The 18,978-nt window shown below is 48.2% G+C and overlaps 1 non-coding gene across 1 annotated transcript; it reads left to right on the forward strand.

The window, feature by feature from the left end:
- Positions 1 to 14,149: 14,149 nt before the first annotated feature.
- Positions 14,150 to 14,313, forward strand: LOC138291808 (U1 spliceosomal RNA). Its single transcript, XR_011202570.1, has one exon. It is a non-coding gene; the product is annotated as a U1 spliceosomal RNA (small nuclear RNA).
- The last annotated feature ends 4,665 nt before the right edge of the window (positions 14,314 to 18,978 follow it).

An 18,978-nucleotide genomic window follows, 5' to 3' on the forward strand; every position in this document is an offset into this window, starting at 1 on the left:
TGCGTTCGAGTAGCCATTTCTTCTTAAGTCTCTGGCAGGTGCGTTTGGAGGTGATGAGTTTGTCTGTGAACCAGGCTGCTTTTTTCTTTTCTTGGTTGACGGTGGGCCTCTTGAGTAGTGCGAGGGTGTTTGCGCAGTTGAGGATCCATTGTTGGAGGTTGATGGCGGCGGTGTCCGGGTCGGTAGGGCCGGTAGGCGGGTTCTGGGCGAGGGTGCTGGTTAGTTGGGCTTCGGTGACCTTGCTCCAGCTGCGGTGAGGAGGTAGTGGGGTGCGGTGGTGCTCGATGTGTTTCTTGAATGTGAAGTGGACGCAGTGGTGGTCGGTCCAGTGGAGTTCGGTGGTGTGGCTGAAGGTGACGTGGTTGCTTGCTGAGAACACTGGATCGAGCGTGTGGCCGGCGATGTGGGTGGGTGTGTTGACCAGTTGTCTGAGTCCGAGGTTGGAGAGGTTGGTGTTCAGTGATGCGGTGTTGGCATCGTTGTTGTTCTCCAGGTGGAAGTTGAGGTCTCCCAGGAGGATGTAGTCCGTAGAGGCGAGGGCGTGGGTGCTCGCGAGGTCGGCGATGGTGTCACTGAAGGGGGGTCTTGGTCCTTGTGGTCGGTAGATGAGTGTTCCTCTGAGGGTGGTGTTGGGGTCCGTGTGGATCCGGAAGTGAAGGTATTCAGCTGTCTTGAGGGTGTCGTCCGTGTGGGTGTGGATCTTGAGGGTGGATTTACAACATTTACAATTAACAAAGACAGTAATTCTTCAATAGCTATCTGACTGCTTGTTACAAAAATACAGCTATAACAGATATAATACACATATATATCTTCTAACATACACAATGTACTTCGATCCTACCCTTTGAACTCTAGCATTATGTCCTCCCTACACGCCTACCAGACTTTGAAGTTTTATGCTCTGTCTCCCACTCCCTACCAGCCTTGAAACACAAACATCTAGTGCCCTGTCTCCCTTTCAGGCCTGTCATGATTTACCCCTTCTCCTAACCCTGGTATCAGAAAGTGGCTCAGACTCTCCCCTGTGTATGTGTTCCTCTAAATTATTTATGGTATGCAAGGTCGGGCTGTGACTGCTTTTACCCTGCACCTGGCCTCTCTCCTCATTCTCCTTTCTGTCCCTGCATCCTCACTTGACCGTTATATCCAAATCGAGGCCAGTACGTCTCTCGTATAATATACACTTCTTCACATTTGTTTTCAAATTCGTGTGTTAACCAGAGTAGGTCCTCTGTAGTTTTTTTAGGCCTATTACAAAGCTTTTCTCTATGTGGCAACAGCTCAGACGTTTTGATCGTTTTCTGGCATCCAGTCCTGACTTCATCCAGTTTGACTAGGCATGGAGAGAGCCTGGGCCTGCTACTATAAGAGGAGCTTGACACATTTGAGGATGTGATCCAGGACTGTCTCCCTGCTCTCCTTCATCACCTAGAGGTAATTTCCTTTTGCAGATTGTTAAGGGTGAAGCCAGGGCTGGAGGCCTCTTTGATGGGTCCTGACTGGGTGCGGACCAGCTGTTTTATGCTTTCCCAACCCTCACAGGCAGTGCTTTAGGCCCTAGGTTTTGCCCTCACACTTGTCTGCCTGGGAACTGTGATCTCAGGAACTCCTGTTGTGAGAATGGAAGAATCCTGAAAAGGTAGATTTACAGAGTTCCCTAACTCACCTGTATCCTCTGCCAAAAAGGTGCTACATTTGCATTTGTCTGTCATTCTAAATATTTTGTTGGTCATCCTAGTCGTTCCTTCCTCTAGTAACTGTTGAGGGCTCTGTAGCTGACTTTGTGATTTGAAGAGTCAAGACCTGCCCACCACAGCTAGCATTTGTGCATTGCATTACTTTCAGTGTTTTTGTCAATTATTTTTAGATGGTGCCAGCTGCCATACACTCCGGGGAAAACTGTTCTGACTCACTGCCAGATATGGAACTGTAGGCTAAATTTCCATGAGACATCACTTACAATGTTCTCAATGCTTTTATCATTTGCCACAATGTCAAATATGGCTGCTCATTAGCTGATTCACCTGTGAGTTTGGAAGGCTGATGGTGCTCAGTAGTTGGGTCTGTTGCATATGCAAACATTGGGAAGTTGATTGTTCTGGGTTCCATTAGAAGAGTTTCTGCAATGTACCTTAAAAAAACAGAAGCATGCATAGATTTTCAAGTTTTATTACTCTTATTAAATCTTTTTATTTGGTTTTCAACAGGCGCATACCACATCCAAAAAGGAGTACACAGTAATAGCTCATCGTAGCACCCCTGTCGTAAAGGACAATAACAAATAAACAGCCCCCCACCTGCTCACAGACACAAAAAAAATATTTTGAAGCAGAGGAGTTCATGGTTCTTCCCCCAATCATAGGGATCCCAGTCTCCGCGCCCTTCACTAGTCAACACTTCGCAGCACTTGGCACGGTCCTGTTACACTTAGTCACAAAAATCCTACACATCTAATGAGCAGTATGTCTTCCAGGCCCCCCAGATCTTCCCAAACTTCCTAGAGCAGCCTCTATTTTCATAAATTGCCTTTTTTGGCCATCATAAATCCATCCATCCCTCTCCTCCATGTATCCACCGCAGGGCACACCTCCTATCCCCATAAGCAGGCGATATTCCTTTTACCCACCACCAGCCTGATGTTGAAGAATAGAAGCTGAGCCCGGTGCAGGTCAACATCATTAGGGATTCCTAGAAAAATAAATTTGGAATCTAGTGGGGCCTGTTCCAACAGCACCTCCTGTAGCTCCCCCACAATCTTTGTCCAATATTCCTGTATCACACGGCATCCCCAGATAGTATGCAGGAAGCCCCAACCCTATTTTGGCATCTGAGACAGTTCGAGTGCTGCGCTCTTCCAATAGCATACAACCGCTTCCTGTCACAGTAGATCCTATGAAGGATCTTGAACTTAATTAGTCACAGCTGTGAACCTGATGGCTACCTCTCGTGGGAACATCAGCGCTGCCTCCCAATCTAGATCTTTAATTTCCCCTATATCAGACTCCCACCGTCTGAGTAGTCCAGTAGTGTGTCAGGCATATTATTGTTAATGGTCCTATACACCATGGACATGGCTTTGGTGTCTAGATACTCCCTCAACAATCTGCCTTCTAATGCGGCATATTCAGGTATGGTCTCATCCGGAAGGCTGTCCGCCCTCCAGGCATGCCTCAATCGCATATATTGGAACAATTGAATTGCACTGAGATTATATGTGTCATGGAGTGACTCATAGGGGATGAGGTCTCGCCCCTCCATCACATCCCCAATCTTGAAGAACCTGATATTGTCTCATACCTCAAAGCCTATCAACTTACTGATTTCTGACACTTAATTTCCCTCCCACAGGGGGTCACCCTAGTGGGCATGTGCAGCTATCACAAGACTTTGGTAGCTTTAGTCCACGCCCCAATAGTCGCCTGGGTGGCCAGCAGTAAGCGCTTCTCTCCCCCACCTCCATATAAGTATTGGAGACATGATTTCCCCTCCCACTGCAGTCTCTCCAACCAGAAAGTCGGATGATCTCCTAGTGCATATATCCACTCATTGATGTTAATCATGTTGGTGCCCAATAATATACCTCCAAATTCGGCAGAGACAAGCCCCGCTATATTGATTCCGCTGCAGCGTTTTTAGAGCAATGCCCATAAAAAGAGCCTCACATCTCTTGGTAGAGACTGGAAAAAATCTAGCAGGATTCAGTAGTACGTATTTTGCAAAACATACAATAGCTTAGGTAGAGGAATCATTTTAAACTTGGCCACCCGTCCCATCAGGGTGAGTGGGAGGCCACCCCAGCACTCTATGTCAGCTCAACAGGCTCTTGTCACCATCCCCAGGTTATGGGTATAGAAAATGTCTGCCTTATGCTTCATGTATATTCCCAGATATGTAAACCCCTCCGTACTGCAAATAACGTAGAAGAGGATGAATCACCTCATCCTCCTGTGGGACGTAGAGCACAGATTTATCCTGGTTGATCTGGTAGCTGGAGTAGCGCCCATTTTCTGCAAACACTTGAAAAAGTCTTGGAAGTGTCTCAAGGGGCTTTGCCACATATAAAAGTATATCATCTGCGTACAATGAATGCACTCCTCCTCTATCTCTCCCTCTTTCAATTTAAACCAATTTAACTCTGGATGCGCCCGAATCGTGAGGGCAAACAACAAGGGGGACAGGGGACACCCTTGCCTGGTACCCCCTCGCTATGGGAAACTCTGCTGAAAGAGTTCCATTCACCCTAACCGCGGCCACTGGGCTACAGTAAAGCTGCCTCACGCATTCTCAGTATCTAGGACAAATGACAAATCTCTCCAGAGTACCTTTTAGGAAGAGTCAATGCACAGCACCAAATGCTTTTTTGGCATCAAGGGCCAGTAACATGTGCAAATCTGGGCACTGTAATACAGTATGTAACAGTTATGTGTACATTATAGATTATACCTTGTGGGGCGCCCCAGCATAAAGCCTGATTGATCTCTAAAATTGTGGCTAGAACTTTCACCTCTACATTAAGGAGGGAAATCAATCTATAGGATGAGTAAGAAGTTTTAGGCCTTCCTACCTTGTAGATTACCACTATTTGTGGCTGTCTCAAGTCCAGAGGGAGGGCCCCTTGACCTCACGCCTCCAGGAACATGTCCAACAGATGAAGAGCCAAAATATCGCTAAACCTTTTAAATAACTCCACTGGGAACCCATTAGGGCCCGGGACCTTCCCTTAGCGCAGCTTTGTGATAGCCGTTTTGATCTCTTCCAGTGTGATCTCTCCTTCTAACACCTCCTGAGCCTCTATATCCAAGACCAGGACATTAAGACCCTGCAAATATCCCTTAATCCGGCTGACATCCTGTAACGGGCATGCCGCATATAGCTCCTGGTAATATCTGGCAAAAGCCTAAGCTATGCCTTTATTAGAGGTCACCCGTCCTCCCTCCGGAGTCACTATCTCATCCATCCACCTAGCTTTCATTTCCTTCTTTCCCAGCCAAGCTAGGAGCATCTCTGCTTTATCCCCCGTTTCGTATAGCTAGTATTGGGCATTGCGCAGCTGTGCTCTGGTCTTCTTGTCTGCTACCTCTCTATGTTCAGCCCTCGCAAGCTCCAACTAGCGAAGAGCAGGGGGGGGCGGCACTTGTCCCAGCGCCTCTGCCAAAGCCAAAAGCTGTCGCTCATATTCTCTCAGGATTTCTGACTCCTTCTTTCACTTCCGTGCCACTAAGTTCTGGACGCTAACTCGGATCACTGTCTTAGATTCCCGGAGCATTACCGGAGACTCAACTGACCCCACATTTTCACGGAAATAGGGTGCAGTGTCCACCCTCAGCCCATGTGCCACCTCTCAGTCCTGCAAGTTGCAGGCTCCCAGTCTCCATAGATTTTCAATTTTTGGTCAAAGCCAGTGGAGCGCAGCCCTCCTTCTTGCAGACATCAAAATAGCCTATTGAAGGCTTTGGGAGCCAGTTAAGGCCTTCTTGCTTTCAAAACTAAGGCTCCAGTGCTGACACTTCTTCCTCCAAACCCTAACTATGGTAATCCTTTGCCTGAAGTTCCAGGGGGCAGATGACTATGGGGGTCATTCCGAGCCCGGCGGGCGGCGGGCGCCACCCGCCGGGCGGAAACCGCCCAAAGACCGAACCGTGGTCAAATGACCGCGGGGGTCATTTCAACTTTCCCGCTGGGCCTGCGGGCGATCTCCAAAAGATCGCCCGCCGGCCCAGCAGGAAAGCCCCTGCAAAGAGGAAGCCGGCTCCGAATGGAGCCGGCGGATTTACAGGGGTGCGACGGGTGCAGTGGCACCCGTCGCGATTTTCACTGTCTGATAAGCAGACAGTGAAAATCTTTGTGGGGCCCTGTTAGGGGGCCCCTGCACTGCCCATGATAGTGGCATGGGCAGTACAGGGGCCCCCAGGGGCCCCACGACACCCGTTCCCGCCAGCCTCTTCCAGGCTGGCAGGAAGGGGGTCGGAATCCCCATGGCGGCGCTGCAAGCAGCAATTGCAAGCAGAATTGCAAGCAGCGCCGCCATGGAGGATTCCCTGGGCCAGGGGAAAACAGGCATTACCTCATCCTCCCAATTTCAACCAGGACCAACTTTTCTTTGCAGATGTGTGCTGAACTATATGGTCCCTTCAGGTTGACCTCTATGACAAAGTCATCAGTGCTCTTATCCATTGATTTTCACCTCAATTTCCAGAGGTGGCAGCATTTTGGTGAATGCCCTGACCATCCCTTGGGAACCTCTTCTATTGCATTTCATTCTTTTCCCATGATCTTTGGGCTTCACTGTGGACAGGCACAGTTCATAGCCCTCTTGCTGCACATGTTTTTTTTCTTCTTCTGAGGCTAATGACACTGGATCCAGAGTTGATGCTATACCAATTGAGTTGTCTCCTTCAGTGAACTCTACTCTTTCATGCTTCCTACAACATTTTCATTTCCATCAACTAAGGCTTTATTAACTGGCAGCCTTCATTCAAGAATATCACTAGCAGTTTATTCAGTGCTCTTATGATTAGATCTGGGTAGTAGTCTTATGTGGGACTGTGCTATCTGTTTCCATTCTCTTCAGTCTTTGGGGCTTGCTTCTTGTTCTCAGAGCCCTGTAGTGTACCCCCCTTTAGGTGTCTTACAGGAAATATTTTGAGCAACATCTAATAAAAGCAAAGCTATCAGTGTGCAGTGTCATCAGACATCCCAGAAAAGTGGGATCTAAACCTTAGGCAGCCAGTAACTCAAGAAACAATTTATAGTTGATGGTAGTGGTCTCAAAGATTTTCTGCAGTACAACCAACTAAAAAACACCAATGCTAAAGCCAGTAGGTCCGACATATTTAAGGTGTGTGCATTATTTATGGAATCACTGTATACTGGTTGATGTTTGGATCCTCAAAAAGATAGCACTTATACAGGCATACATAAACACAGACAGTGCGCAGAGGAATAAACAGTCACAAATGCAGTAGTATTGAAGGTGGTATTTTCATCTTCTTAGAAAATGTTGTGAGTGTATGTGGGTGAGTGGTACTTTGAATGAGTGTTGTTCAAAACTCTTGTGGACATGCAAGTGATTTAGGGCCAGTACCTTTGCAAACAGGTATCTGGGGCAAGTGTTGATCCATGTGAATGTCTGTGGATGAGAAGAATATCAAGTATTGTTTTTATTAAGTGGTACTCGAAGCGGCTGCAGTGAGAAAGTGATAATGTGCATGAGTAGCTCTGTTGTTTCACTCATGGTCATTTGGTGTTGCTCATGTGAGGGGCTCAAGTGGCGCTGTAAGTTTCTGTGGCAAATCAAATGGTTGTGGATCAATGATGTTGAGAGTGGCAGTGGGCATGGGAGCAGTTGTGTGCAAAGTGCTATATGTAAATGAGAGTTTGCTTTTGATGGTAGTTGTGAGTAGTGATGGGCAAGAAATTTCACATGCACGTGGTTGTAGATGAATGCTGTTATGCAAAATTGCAGAGTGGTGCTGGGTTAGTGCAAGTGGCTGTGGGTGACTGTTGGAGAATGGTGATGTAAAAGGCTGATGAATTTTGAGAGAATGCTTAAGATATTGTGGGGAAATGGCTTGAGCAGCTGGTTGTGGGGCAGTAGCTGAGGGTGAGTATTGTTGTGAGCGAGATACTGTAGGAGGGTAAGTGGAGTTGCGTGTGAGTGACTCTGGGTGAGTGGTGTTGTACACATATGGCTGCAAGTTCTTTTGATTAAAAGGCACTGTGTGAGAAGTATTGCATAAATGCGGTTGTAAGCAAGTGATGCTTCCTAAGAATGGCAATGGGTGAGTCATTTTGCAAGGCGGGTCACAGGGAAGCATTATTGCATATGAATGAGATGAGCAATTTTGTCACTATGGGAAATGTACAGTTTTCAATATGATCATAGTATATATATCGTCAACAGGAATATCGTAGGTAAGAATATTGTTTTTAATTATATTTTAATATGGTTCTGAAATATATCGTTGTAAAAATATTGTTATTATTAATATAGTTTTTGATATTTTTGTAAATATTAAGTATATTTTTCATTTGCTATATATGATGAAATGTTAAAACCGTTTTGAGTTTACATTTTTTATTTAACAAGTATTTCTTTAATTTTTTTTATAAAAACATCATAAATAATGCCATTGTTTTGCTAGTGAAATGGCAGATTTATAGAAGAAAAGGGCCGAGATCATTTCAAATATTCTTTTCTATATTTTTGGCTGATTTTCAAAACAATTACATTTGAAACATTTATTTTCCCATTGACTAGGTTTGAACACTGAGGCCATGATTAATACTTTTTTGAGCTGCATTAGTGTCATTTTTTGACGCAAAAGCGGTGCAATCTTACGAAGCAAAAGCGGCGCAAACTTACAAAATACAATTGTATTTTGTAAGTTTGCGCCTATTTTCCGTAAAAAAATTACACTAATGCGGCACAAAAAAGTATATATCAGGGCCCAAATTTTAATGTATTAAATTTCACTTGTTTAACTTTATTATTTTGTGCAACATATAGTAAGGTTTTTAAAAAAAATTTAATTTGTATTACAGCATTTATTATTTATATTGGTTGTTTATTAAACTAAAAATAAAATATGTTTAATATTTTTATATTATAGTTTTACAACGAAAAAAAAGATGCAACTAGTGCAGGTCAATATGTGTATCAGAGAACCCCCAAAGCATATGCATCATCTCAGGGTATCACACGAATGGACCTTCATGATAGTGTGTGGTGGGTTGGGGTGTAGTAAGGGGGGTGGGGGCTGGTGGACAAGGACCGAGTGTGGTGGTTACCACTGCGCTGCGGTGTCTGACAAGCTTGCTAGTCAAAGAGCTGTGGGGGTCATTACAACATTGGTGGTAAATGCCGCTTACCGCCGTGTAGAAGACCGCCAACACACCGCCGCGGCCGCGTAATTCCACCACAGCTATTACGACCCACAGCTCGGAATCTGCCAAAATCCTGACACCCACACAAGTCCGCCACACCGAAGGTCAGTGATAAACCGGCGATAACAAAACCGACACCGTCATGCCAACAGGAATACGCCCACACTATCACGACCCACAAATCCACACGGCGGTCTTTCAACCGCGGTATTCCATTGGCAGTACACACTGCCGCGCTCAAAATACACACACACTTACAAAACACAACCACATTGGACAATTACAAATATACACACCTGATACACATACACACAGCACTCCCAAACACCCAATACATTATAAAACACACACCCACATCACCCACAAATCCTTACGACCACAATTGCGACTGAAGGCCAGAGAGAGACACCACCATCTACAAGCTAGCATCCACAAGCACTCAACACCATCACTCACACAACATCCAAGCACAAAACACCACACACCCCTAAACATCACCCCACACATCACAACACACACCACCCACACATCACCCACACCAACCCATGGCACTGCAAAGACACCCCAGGTTTTCTGAGGAGGAGCTCAGGGTCATGGTGGAGGAAATCATCCGGGTAGAGCCACAGCTATTCAGATCACAGGTGCAGCACACCACCATTGCTAGGAAGATGGGACTATGGCGCAGAATCGTGGACAGGGTGAACTCAGTGGGACAGCACCCAAGAACAAGGGATGACATCAGGAAGAGGTGGAACGACCTACATGGAAGGTACGTTCCGTGGTCTCAAGACACAGATTGCAGTTCAGAGGACTGGCGGCAGACCCCCAACTCCTCCCCCACAACTAACAACATGGGAGGAGCAGGTCTTGGCTATACTGCATCCTGAGGGCCTCACAGGAGTAGCTGGAGGAATGGACTCTGGTAAGTCAAATCTTAAGTACTTCATCCCCCACCCTAACTACATGCCATCACATACCCCCACCCTCGCCCTCACCCCCATCACTCCAACTCCTCACACATGTCCCACTATCACAAACCACACATCCCAACACCAAGCCCTGCATGCAACAACAAAGCATGGACTCCCATCACCAATGCATGGCCACTGCCCATACCACACACACCCCTAAACATTTAGAACACAAGGTCCTACACAAGAATGCAAGCACTGGGGTACAGGGTCACCCACCCATTGCACACCATGGCACATACAGATGAAATAATCATGCCTTTACACCCCTGCAGGACCCCTACCCACCGTCACCGGACAGGAGGTTCCAGACATGTCCACTCCACCCACAGAAGAGGCCCACAGTGATGACAGCAGCTCTGTCCGACTGGATCTAGATGACCAGCCTGGCCCATCTAGGACCTTGGGACAGTCGGTTCCCCTCACACTGGCACAAGCCACAACAGAGCCTTCCCCCTCTGGAAACACCAGCACAGCACCCACCCAGCGGGCCCATACCTCTGTCCACAGGACACATCAAGCAGCAGTGTGTCCACCACTACAGGGAACCCAGGCTAACCCACCATCCCAACAACGCCAGGGCCCTGGGGGCAGTGGCAGTGGGCACACGGTTCAGGGGACAGATGAACAGGAACACAGGGGAACTGGGAGGGATGCTGTGCAACAGGGGGAGGACAGGCCCAGGGAACCCACTTTCCACGAGGCCCTCTCCAACATCACGGGAGCTTACCACCATTCCCAGGAGACGATGGCAACGGTACTGGCCGTTTCAGGAGACCCAGCGGCTGCAGGAGGAACAGTATTTGGGGTTCAGGGAGAAACTCAAATCCATCAATACCACCCTGGACACCATTGTAGGGGTGCTGAAGGAACTCGTCAACACCAGGAGGGACGCTGTGGCACAACAAGGGGCCCCTGACACTAGCCTGGACGATGAACTGCCCACTACCTTGTACACTGTTACATAATCAAATGACTGACTTCACATCCACCTTCTGTTATACTTTGCTATTTAGGTGAGTTCTTAATTTATGGGATGTTCACTATACATAGCTCTCAATTTTACGCTGTTTGTCCGCCGCCTCTGACCACCACTACTTTTTCTGTTTTAGACAAACGAGTTTGTGATTTTTCCAAATTAAGAACTCACTTTCCCAATTAGGTACGGCAATCTACTATGTTTTTCTTGATTCTTTGCTTTGTTGGTTTTGCAACAATGCTCGGTTTCCCCCACAATGAATCACCACCACCCGCATGGGTTTTTCTAATAAACTAATCCCACTGACCTTGACTTAGGCAGACTAAACTCACTCTAGACTGGTTCTAATTGCACTGTTATGCGGGGGGCACATACAACTTTGGCTTTTTGCTTGCACGCTTATCAATAGTATCACTGCTGTTTCACTAATTGTCTAGTGTGCTGCACAACCATTTGGCTCCTTTTATTTTTATATAGGGGCGCTTCACCACCTGGCCCCTGGTTTGGATGGACCCAACCATCAGACTAAACAGTTTTGATCTCTATGCTATCATCCTCAACATCTGCATACAAGATTTGGCAATCATATTTCTGTTTATCTTGCAGCCTTGAAAAAGTCACCTGTTGTGACAAAACACGTGTTGGCTGTGATTGTGGAATGATGCTTATCTTATTACTATGATGTCTATATCTACAAATAAAAGGAACCTACTACAACCAAACTCATCTGTTTGACTTGTCGATTACAAACTATTTTGGAGTGCTGCGATATCTTTAAATATTATATGCATGGTGTTTCTCTGGAACACTATACTATGTTTTTGGGTAGTGGAGCATACCTCACTGCTTTGCACCTTGTTCTACCCTACTTTGAACAACCATCAAGATGAACTATCATTGACTATACTTGCACACTACTTGGGAAGTACACCCCTTTATACCACCACTACCCATATCTTTCATTGTAGATCGTTTGTGGGGAGGTGCCCTTCTATTGTTTGCATACTGTGTTAATACTGTGAATTTTGTGCTACAAATTGTTACTAAGTTACATGGCTTCATTTGAGGATGATAGGGATAAGCTAGCAGCAGAACTCTTCTCCATGAAAACGACGGTGGTTCGAGAGACTAAACCTGTACAGGAAGGGCTTAAGCAGAAATTCGTGAGATTGGAGTGACTTCGGAAACAAGAACTTTCCAAGTGGTGGGATGCCACCACATTAAAAAAGATACCTAGAGCTTCAACAGATTCCCCGTTGTTTAAGGGTTATCATTTTCCCATCCTTTGATGACCTTGACAGCGACCTCCTAGGGGAATGGGAGGAATTGATTCTCTCATCATCATTTGGCATGATCAATATTTTGATTAAACATGCTGAGAGAAGAAAAGAAACATTACTATTAGACGTATCTAAATTAGAACAAGAAATATGGCCCTAAACCTACCAGAGGCTACTGAGAAGAACTACAAAATTTTGAAAGATGTTCTTGTTGCACATCAGTTATATATGAAAGAAAAGAAACTCAAGAAACTGAAAAGGGACAAGGGTGACTATTGCAACGGCAAGGTTTTCACCTTTGCCTGCAAATATGACGATATCAAAGGACTAGATCATTCACAGATGGCAGGGGAGGGCTTTTCAACACTACCTCAGCTAGTGTGACTGATATTTCCAGTATTTCCAGTGGGGGCAGCGGAGCACTAGACAGCACCACAGGTACACGTGACGCAACAACAGGTGGCACACCTGCATCTTTTTTAGAGGAGTAAGAGCATGGTTCAGACACGGACAAAGGCATAACTACAACAAACCAGGGGGAAACGCCAAAAGACAAGACAAGGCAGGAAGTGGGGGAGCAGCAAACTTAAGGGAAAGGATGGCAACAAGATCAGTGACCTGAAATCAGAGAAACTAATGACAGCTTGGAATACCTTTTTGTAATGTACCAAACAATGAAAATGATGATCTGCAGATGATCAACTTGTCTGATCGGCAGCTTACAGATGAACAAATAAAGGTTCTACGCATGTGGCTAGGTTTCTGTCCTACTTCATCCTCCTATTTTGCCCAAATACACATTGATTTATTCAAATTTGTTAGACGCTTGAAACTCAAAAAACTCTTTGAAGAGCAACCAACACACACTATTCCACGTACACCCTCTGTACCCGCTAGTAATAGAACCATCTGAGACATTCAGGACATCTACTTACTGATGTCCCTAGAGCAGGCAAATCCACCATCCATGGAGGAACTACCAACACATCTTTACATCACTCCTAACCTAGGCCTAGAAAGGGGCCTTAGACTGAAATCTGCCTTCACACCTGCTCTTCCTCAATTCAACAACTCAATTGATGTCATTTATACCGTGGTTACAAATGACTTCTGTCGACTGGAGGATGAACACAATCCTAGAAGCAAAAACAGAGCAACCAATCTGATAGCAGAGTGTTCAGAGCCCTAAATGAACTAAGCAATGATACTAACATAGTTATTCAAGAGGCTGAAAAGGGAGGTAATGTGGTTGTCATGAACCGCAGTGACTACATCAATGAGACCAATAGACAACTCGCTGATTGCCAAGCATATGCTAAGCTCAGCAGCAACCCTCTTAGCTCTATCACTAACATCATCAGTGAGAAATTGACACATTGGCGAGATATCGGCAACTTCACGGATCTAGAATTTAAATATATGCTTAACATGACTCCATGTGCACCATGCATTTATATCTTACCTAAAGAACACAAAAAACGTCTAATTCCACCAGGGCGGCCCATTTTCTTGGGCATAGGCTCTCCCTCTGAACATCTCGGAATTCATTGATGTATACCTCCAAACACTGGTACAAAATTTAGCATCTTACATTTTTGACACAAAGCACTTACTCTGCCAATTGGAGGATATTGATTGGACATCTCAATATTTTTTTGCCACACTTGACAGTCCCAGCTCCCAGAAAAACCAAGGAAACTGGGAGGAGGAAAGGCCCCAGGCAGGAGGAAGCCAACCTGACCAGGACTCCACCCAGGCCCTGGAGCCACAAAGCACAGAACAAGAAAAGCCTGCCATCCCTGAGAGTGGGCCAACAGACAACGCTCACCAACCCGCCTCTGAGATCCAGGAAGGCTTGTGGGAAGCAGCTTTGGGTAGGCAACGGCTTTGCCCAAAGGGTCTGCGAGCCTTGGCTGGTCACTTTGCGCCCCCATGCTCTGCCCCGCCTCAGGTCTTGCCTCTGTGGATGCCACCCTCGCTCTGCAGGGAGATGCCAAGAGGGCCCCCCTTGCCCTTTCCCCTTCCAGCTCAAACTTACCTGGCAGGGGAGACACCATGATCACAAAGGTAGTTCTCCCAGGGTAAGGCTCATCCATTGCACTTCGGATGTGCTGACCCCTGCGATGTCCCCAAATGCAGGATACTCGACTGCATAATTTCTGGTAGTGGGGGACTGCATTCGCGCTTTCCCCTGATCTCTGGTATCGAGAAAGAAAAAAGAAAAAACACTCTGGAGCACCCTTAGCTGTCTCTTGAGCTTCCTTCTGGGTGCTGCAGCAGGCTGGAAATGGGGCTGGGCAAGGGGAAGCGGCATGCAAACTCAGGAGCCTGGGGAGTGCTGGGATAGCTGCCGCCTCCCACTCAGGGGGCCTATCTAGAGAGAGGAAAGTAGGCCCCGGCTAGGTGACAGGTCTGTCCGTCTCAGCTAAGCCCCGGGGCCTGTGGACTGGCTGCCAGCCTGTAGCCCTCACCCTTGCCTTCCAGGGCCAAGACTCTGGCTGAGGCACCCAGGCCTGGGCCTAGCAAGGGATCTGCCCGGCGATGGTTCTTTCGCGTTTGGGAGTGTTCGGGAAGGCATGAGGGGCTCAGGGTGAGAGACCCTGCTCCCCGGCAGGCATTTTCCCTGGCTTTGGCCAACTAAAGCACTGCCTAGCCCCAGAGTAGGGCTTAGTGGCTGTTCTGTAGGCTCAGAAGCCTCCAACTCTACTTCTGGGCCTGCTTTCCACCTGGCCAGCCCACCTGTCAGCTTTCTTGCTCTACTCTACGTAAGACTTGGCATTAGTGGCATGGTCTCCCCTAACTTTTTGCCTCTACTTCCCAAGTTGCTTCTGTGTCCCAGACTCTGTTTTTGCTTTTTTGTTTGCTATGGACACTTTACCACTGCTGACCAGTGCTAAAGTGTAAGTGTTCCCTTTATACATTTTATGTATACATTGGCTTATCCATAATTGGCATATTTAATTTACTAGTAAGTCCCTAGTAAAGTGCACTAGAAGTGCCCAGGCCCTGTTAATCAAATGCTACTAGTAGGCCTGCAGCACTGGTTGTGCCACCCACATTAGAAGCCCTGTAAACATGGATCAGACCTCCCACTGCAGTGTCTGTGTCTGCAGTTTTAAACTTCCAATTCGACTTGGCAAGTGTACCCGCTTGCCAGGCCTAAACCTTCCCTTTTAATACATGTAAGGCACCCCTAAGCTAGGCCCTAGGTAGCCCCGAGGGTGCAGTGTATGTTAAAGGCGGGACAAGTGCTTATGTGTTTTACATGTCCTGACAGTGAAATACATCTTTTAGTGAAGTTGGTTTTTAGATTGTGTGTTTGAAAATGCCACTTTTAGAAAAAAGCATGTTCTTGCTTAAACCATTCTGTGACTCTGATTGTTTGTGGATTCCCTGTCTGGGTCAGTTTGACAGTTGGGCTGTTTGCACCTCTCCTCTAGACAGTGACAAAGAGGGAGCTGGGATGTAGCCTGCTTATCCTAATGGGCCATCTGGGCTGAGAGGAGGAGTGGTCCCATACACCTGAAAGGGCTGTGCCTGCCTTCACACAATGCAGTCTCCAACCCCCTGGTGTGTGTCTGGGGCCTGGCCTGGGCAAGGTAGGATATTGAAAACAACAGAGACTTCTCTTTGAAGTGGGCCTACTTCAAAGGCAGAAAGGGGAATGAGAAGAGCACCCAAAACCCATGAAAATCAGATTACTTCTGTGTAGGAAAGTCCTCCTTTTTGCCCTGGTCACCCCCACACTTTTTGGACAGGTACTGGTGGTTACTGACTCTTGGCTGTGCCCTGGGTACTGCTTACCAGTCCCAGGGTCAGTGCTCTGTGTAAAATGGATATGCAAATTAGGCTAATTATAATTGGCTAAGTTAACCTACCTATAAGTCCCTAGTATATGGTAGAGCATGTAGGTTTAGGGACCACAGCATAGGTAGTGCACCCATAGGTGCAATGCTGAGGTGCCCAGTGTCATTTTAAAGGCAGGCCTGCCTTGCTGGCTGCTTTTAAATTAAAGTTATATGCAAATTCGACTTTGGAATTAAAAGTAGTTCCAAAGTTTCAAACTGCCTTATTTTTACATATAAGTCACCCCTAAGATGTGCCCTATGTGCCCCTAGGGCAGGGTGCCATGTAACTATAAGCAGGGACTTTATAAAAATAGTTTTATAAGCCCTGGTGAGGTAAAAACAGCCACATTCGTTTTTCCCTCATTGTAGTAAATGGCCTTCATAGGCTAGAATGGGGAGACTTTATTTTAATTCTTAAAGTCTCCTTAAATGATGCATACCAAGAGTTTGGTATCAAATTAATTGTTGTAATAAATCCCACAACTTCCAGTTGTGGGATTTAATATAACTTGTTCAGGTAAAGAGTTTTAAACTTTATCTGAAAAGTTGCCAATTTCAGCCCTGCATTGTTTTTGCTGCTGTGCTCTGATTGGCCAGCCTTGAGCAGCTTGACCAAGCTGCCTTGATGAGGTGTGAAGTGGCCTGGCTTCACACAAAGGAATGTGCCTGTGGGAGGGAATCTCCCCTCAGCAGATGGAGAGGCAGGAAGGGGGAGGGCTGCCAAACTGGTCTTCAAAGGCAGAGAAGGACATTTGGAGCAACCAGCAACACCCCCACATCCTGCAACCCCAGACAACTAGGTGCCCCCTTGATTATATTAAGAGAGGGCAGGAGAGGGGTGTGTTTATGATTTTTAGCCACACCAGTGGGTGGGCCCAGCCAGATGTAACCTCCAAAAATCAGATTCAGCCATGATGGATTTTTAGAGAATGTTGCCTCCTGGGATTTATTTTTGCCACACTTCCAAGGAAGTGGTCATCACAGGGGGAACGACCCTGCACCTGATTGGAGAACCAGGACCCCCCTGCTTTTCACCCAGGAGCAAAGATAAAACTGGCAGACCTGCACCCACACCTCAGATCCCCATCAGATTCCAACAAGGAAGAACCAAAGGAGAAGAAGAACTGCCCTGCTGGACCCCTGGCCTGCACCTGAAACCTGCACTCAGAAGGACTGCACCAGCTGCACACATGGCCTTCACCACAAGAAGGACTTTACCTGGCTTCAACTGGTTCAAGGAGGGACTCCCTGTTTGCTACAGGTGACAAATTGCTATCCAGAGTCCCCTGCACCAACTCCTGAAGAAAGCGACCAGCTGACCACTGTCCAGTGGCCAAAAAGGAGTTTGCGCCAGGTGCATTCTGGGAGTTGTAGTCCGCACCCCCCAAGGACCATCTCAGAACTTCTGGACCCTTGGGGTGAGCTGTGGACCCCAAAAGAACCTTAAAAGGACATCTGGGAGAAGCCCCAGAAGTTTGGAGAACTTTTGTAAAAAAGCTTCATAGAGGGACCGACCCGCCGCGGCAACTCTAGCCGGCTTGCCTCAACCGCGACCCGGCCTGATTTGCTGGTTCGTCCCGGTAAAGAAAAATCTCTGAAAAAGAGACTAAGGCCCTCATTCTGACCTTGGCGGGCGGCGGAGGCCGACCGCCAAAGTCCCGCCGTCAGGTTACCGTTCCGCGGTCGAAAGACCGCGGCGGTAATTCTGACTTTCCCGCTGGGCTGGCGGGCGGTCGCCTTCAGACCGCCAGCCAGCCCAGCGGGAAAGAGGCTTCCACGATGAAGCCGGCTCGGAATCGAGCCGGCGGAGTGGAAGCTGTGCGACGGGTGCAGTTGCACCCGTCGCGTATTTCACTGTCTGCGCAGCAGACAGTGAAATACATGTAGGGGCCCTCTTACGGGGGCCCCTGCAATGCCCATGCCAGTGGCATGGGCACTGCAGGGGCCCCCAGGGGCCCCGCGACCCCCCCTACCGCCATCCGGATCTCGGCGGTCCGACCGCCGGGATCTGGATGGCGGTAGGGGGGGTCGGAATCCCCGCGGCGGTGCAGCAAGCTGCGCCGCCGCGGAGGATTCAATGGGGCCGCGGTACACTGGCGGGACCCCGCCAGTGGTGCCGGTCCGACCGCGGCTTTACCGCCGCGGTCGGAATCCCCATTGGAGCACCGCCGGCCTGTCGGCGGTGCTCCCGCGGTCCTCCGCCCTGTCGGTCAAAGACCGCCAGGGTCAGAATGACCACCTAAGTCCGAAGGTAAAAAGTTGACCGGGACCTCCCAGCCATCGTATCCGAGAAGGGCTCCATGGACGTCGGATCAAGATCCAGGTTTACCCCGGTCGAAGGATTTTCACCTCGAAAAAACGACTAAGTCCGAAGGTAAAAATCTCCACCGAGGATTCCAGCATTGCGTATCCGGAGAAGGGCTCCAGGAGGTCGGATTGGACTGGCAGGTTCGTCCTGCTGAAGAAAATCTTCGAAAAAAAGACTTAGGCCCTCATTCTGACCCTGGCGGTCTTTGACCGCCAGGGCGGAGGACCGCGGGAGCACCGCCGACAGGCCGGCGGTGCTCCAATGGGGATTCCGACCGCGGCGGTAAAGCCGCGGTCGGACCGGCACCACTGGCGGGGTCTCGCCAGTGTACCGCGGCCCCATTGAATCCTCCGCGGCGGCGCAGCTTGCTGCACCGCCGCGGGGATTCCGACCCCCACTACCGCCATCCAGATCCCGGCGGTCGGACCGCCGAGATCCGGATGGCGGTAGGGGGGGTCGCGGGGCCCCTGGGGGCCCCTGCAGTGCCCATGCCACTGGCATGGGCATTGCAGGGCCCCCCGTAAGAGGGCCCCTACATGTATTTCACTGTCTGCTGCGCAGACAGTGAAATACGCGACGGGTGCAACTGCACCCGTCGCACAGCTTCCACTCCGCCGGCTCGATTCCGAGCCGGCTTCATCGTGGAAGCCTCTTTCCCGCTGGGCTGGCTGGCGGTCTGAAGGCGACCGCCCGCCAGCCCAGC

The sequence above is a fragment of the Pleurodeles waltl genome, chromosome 1_1 (genome assembly GCF_031143425.1).
Source record: "Pleurodeles waltl isolate 20211129_DDA chromosome 1_1, aPleWal1.hap1.20221129, whole genome shotgun sequence".
In the NCBI taxonomy this organism is placed as follows: domain Eukaryota; kingdom Metazoa; phylum Chordata; class Amphibia; order Caudata; family Salamandridae; genus Pleurodeles; species Pleurodeles waltl.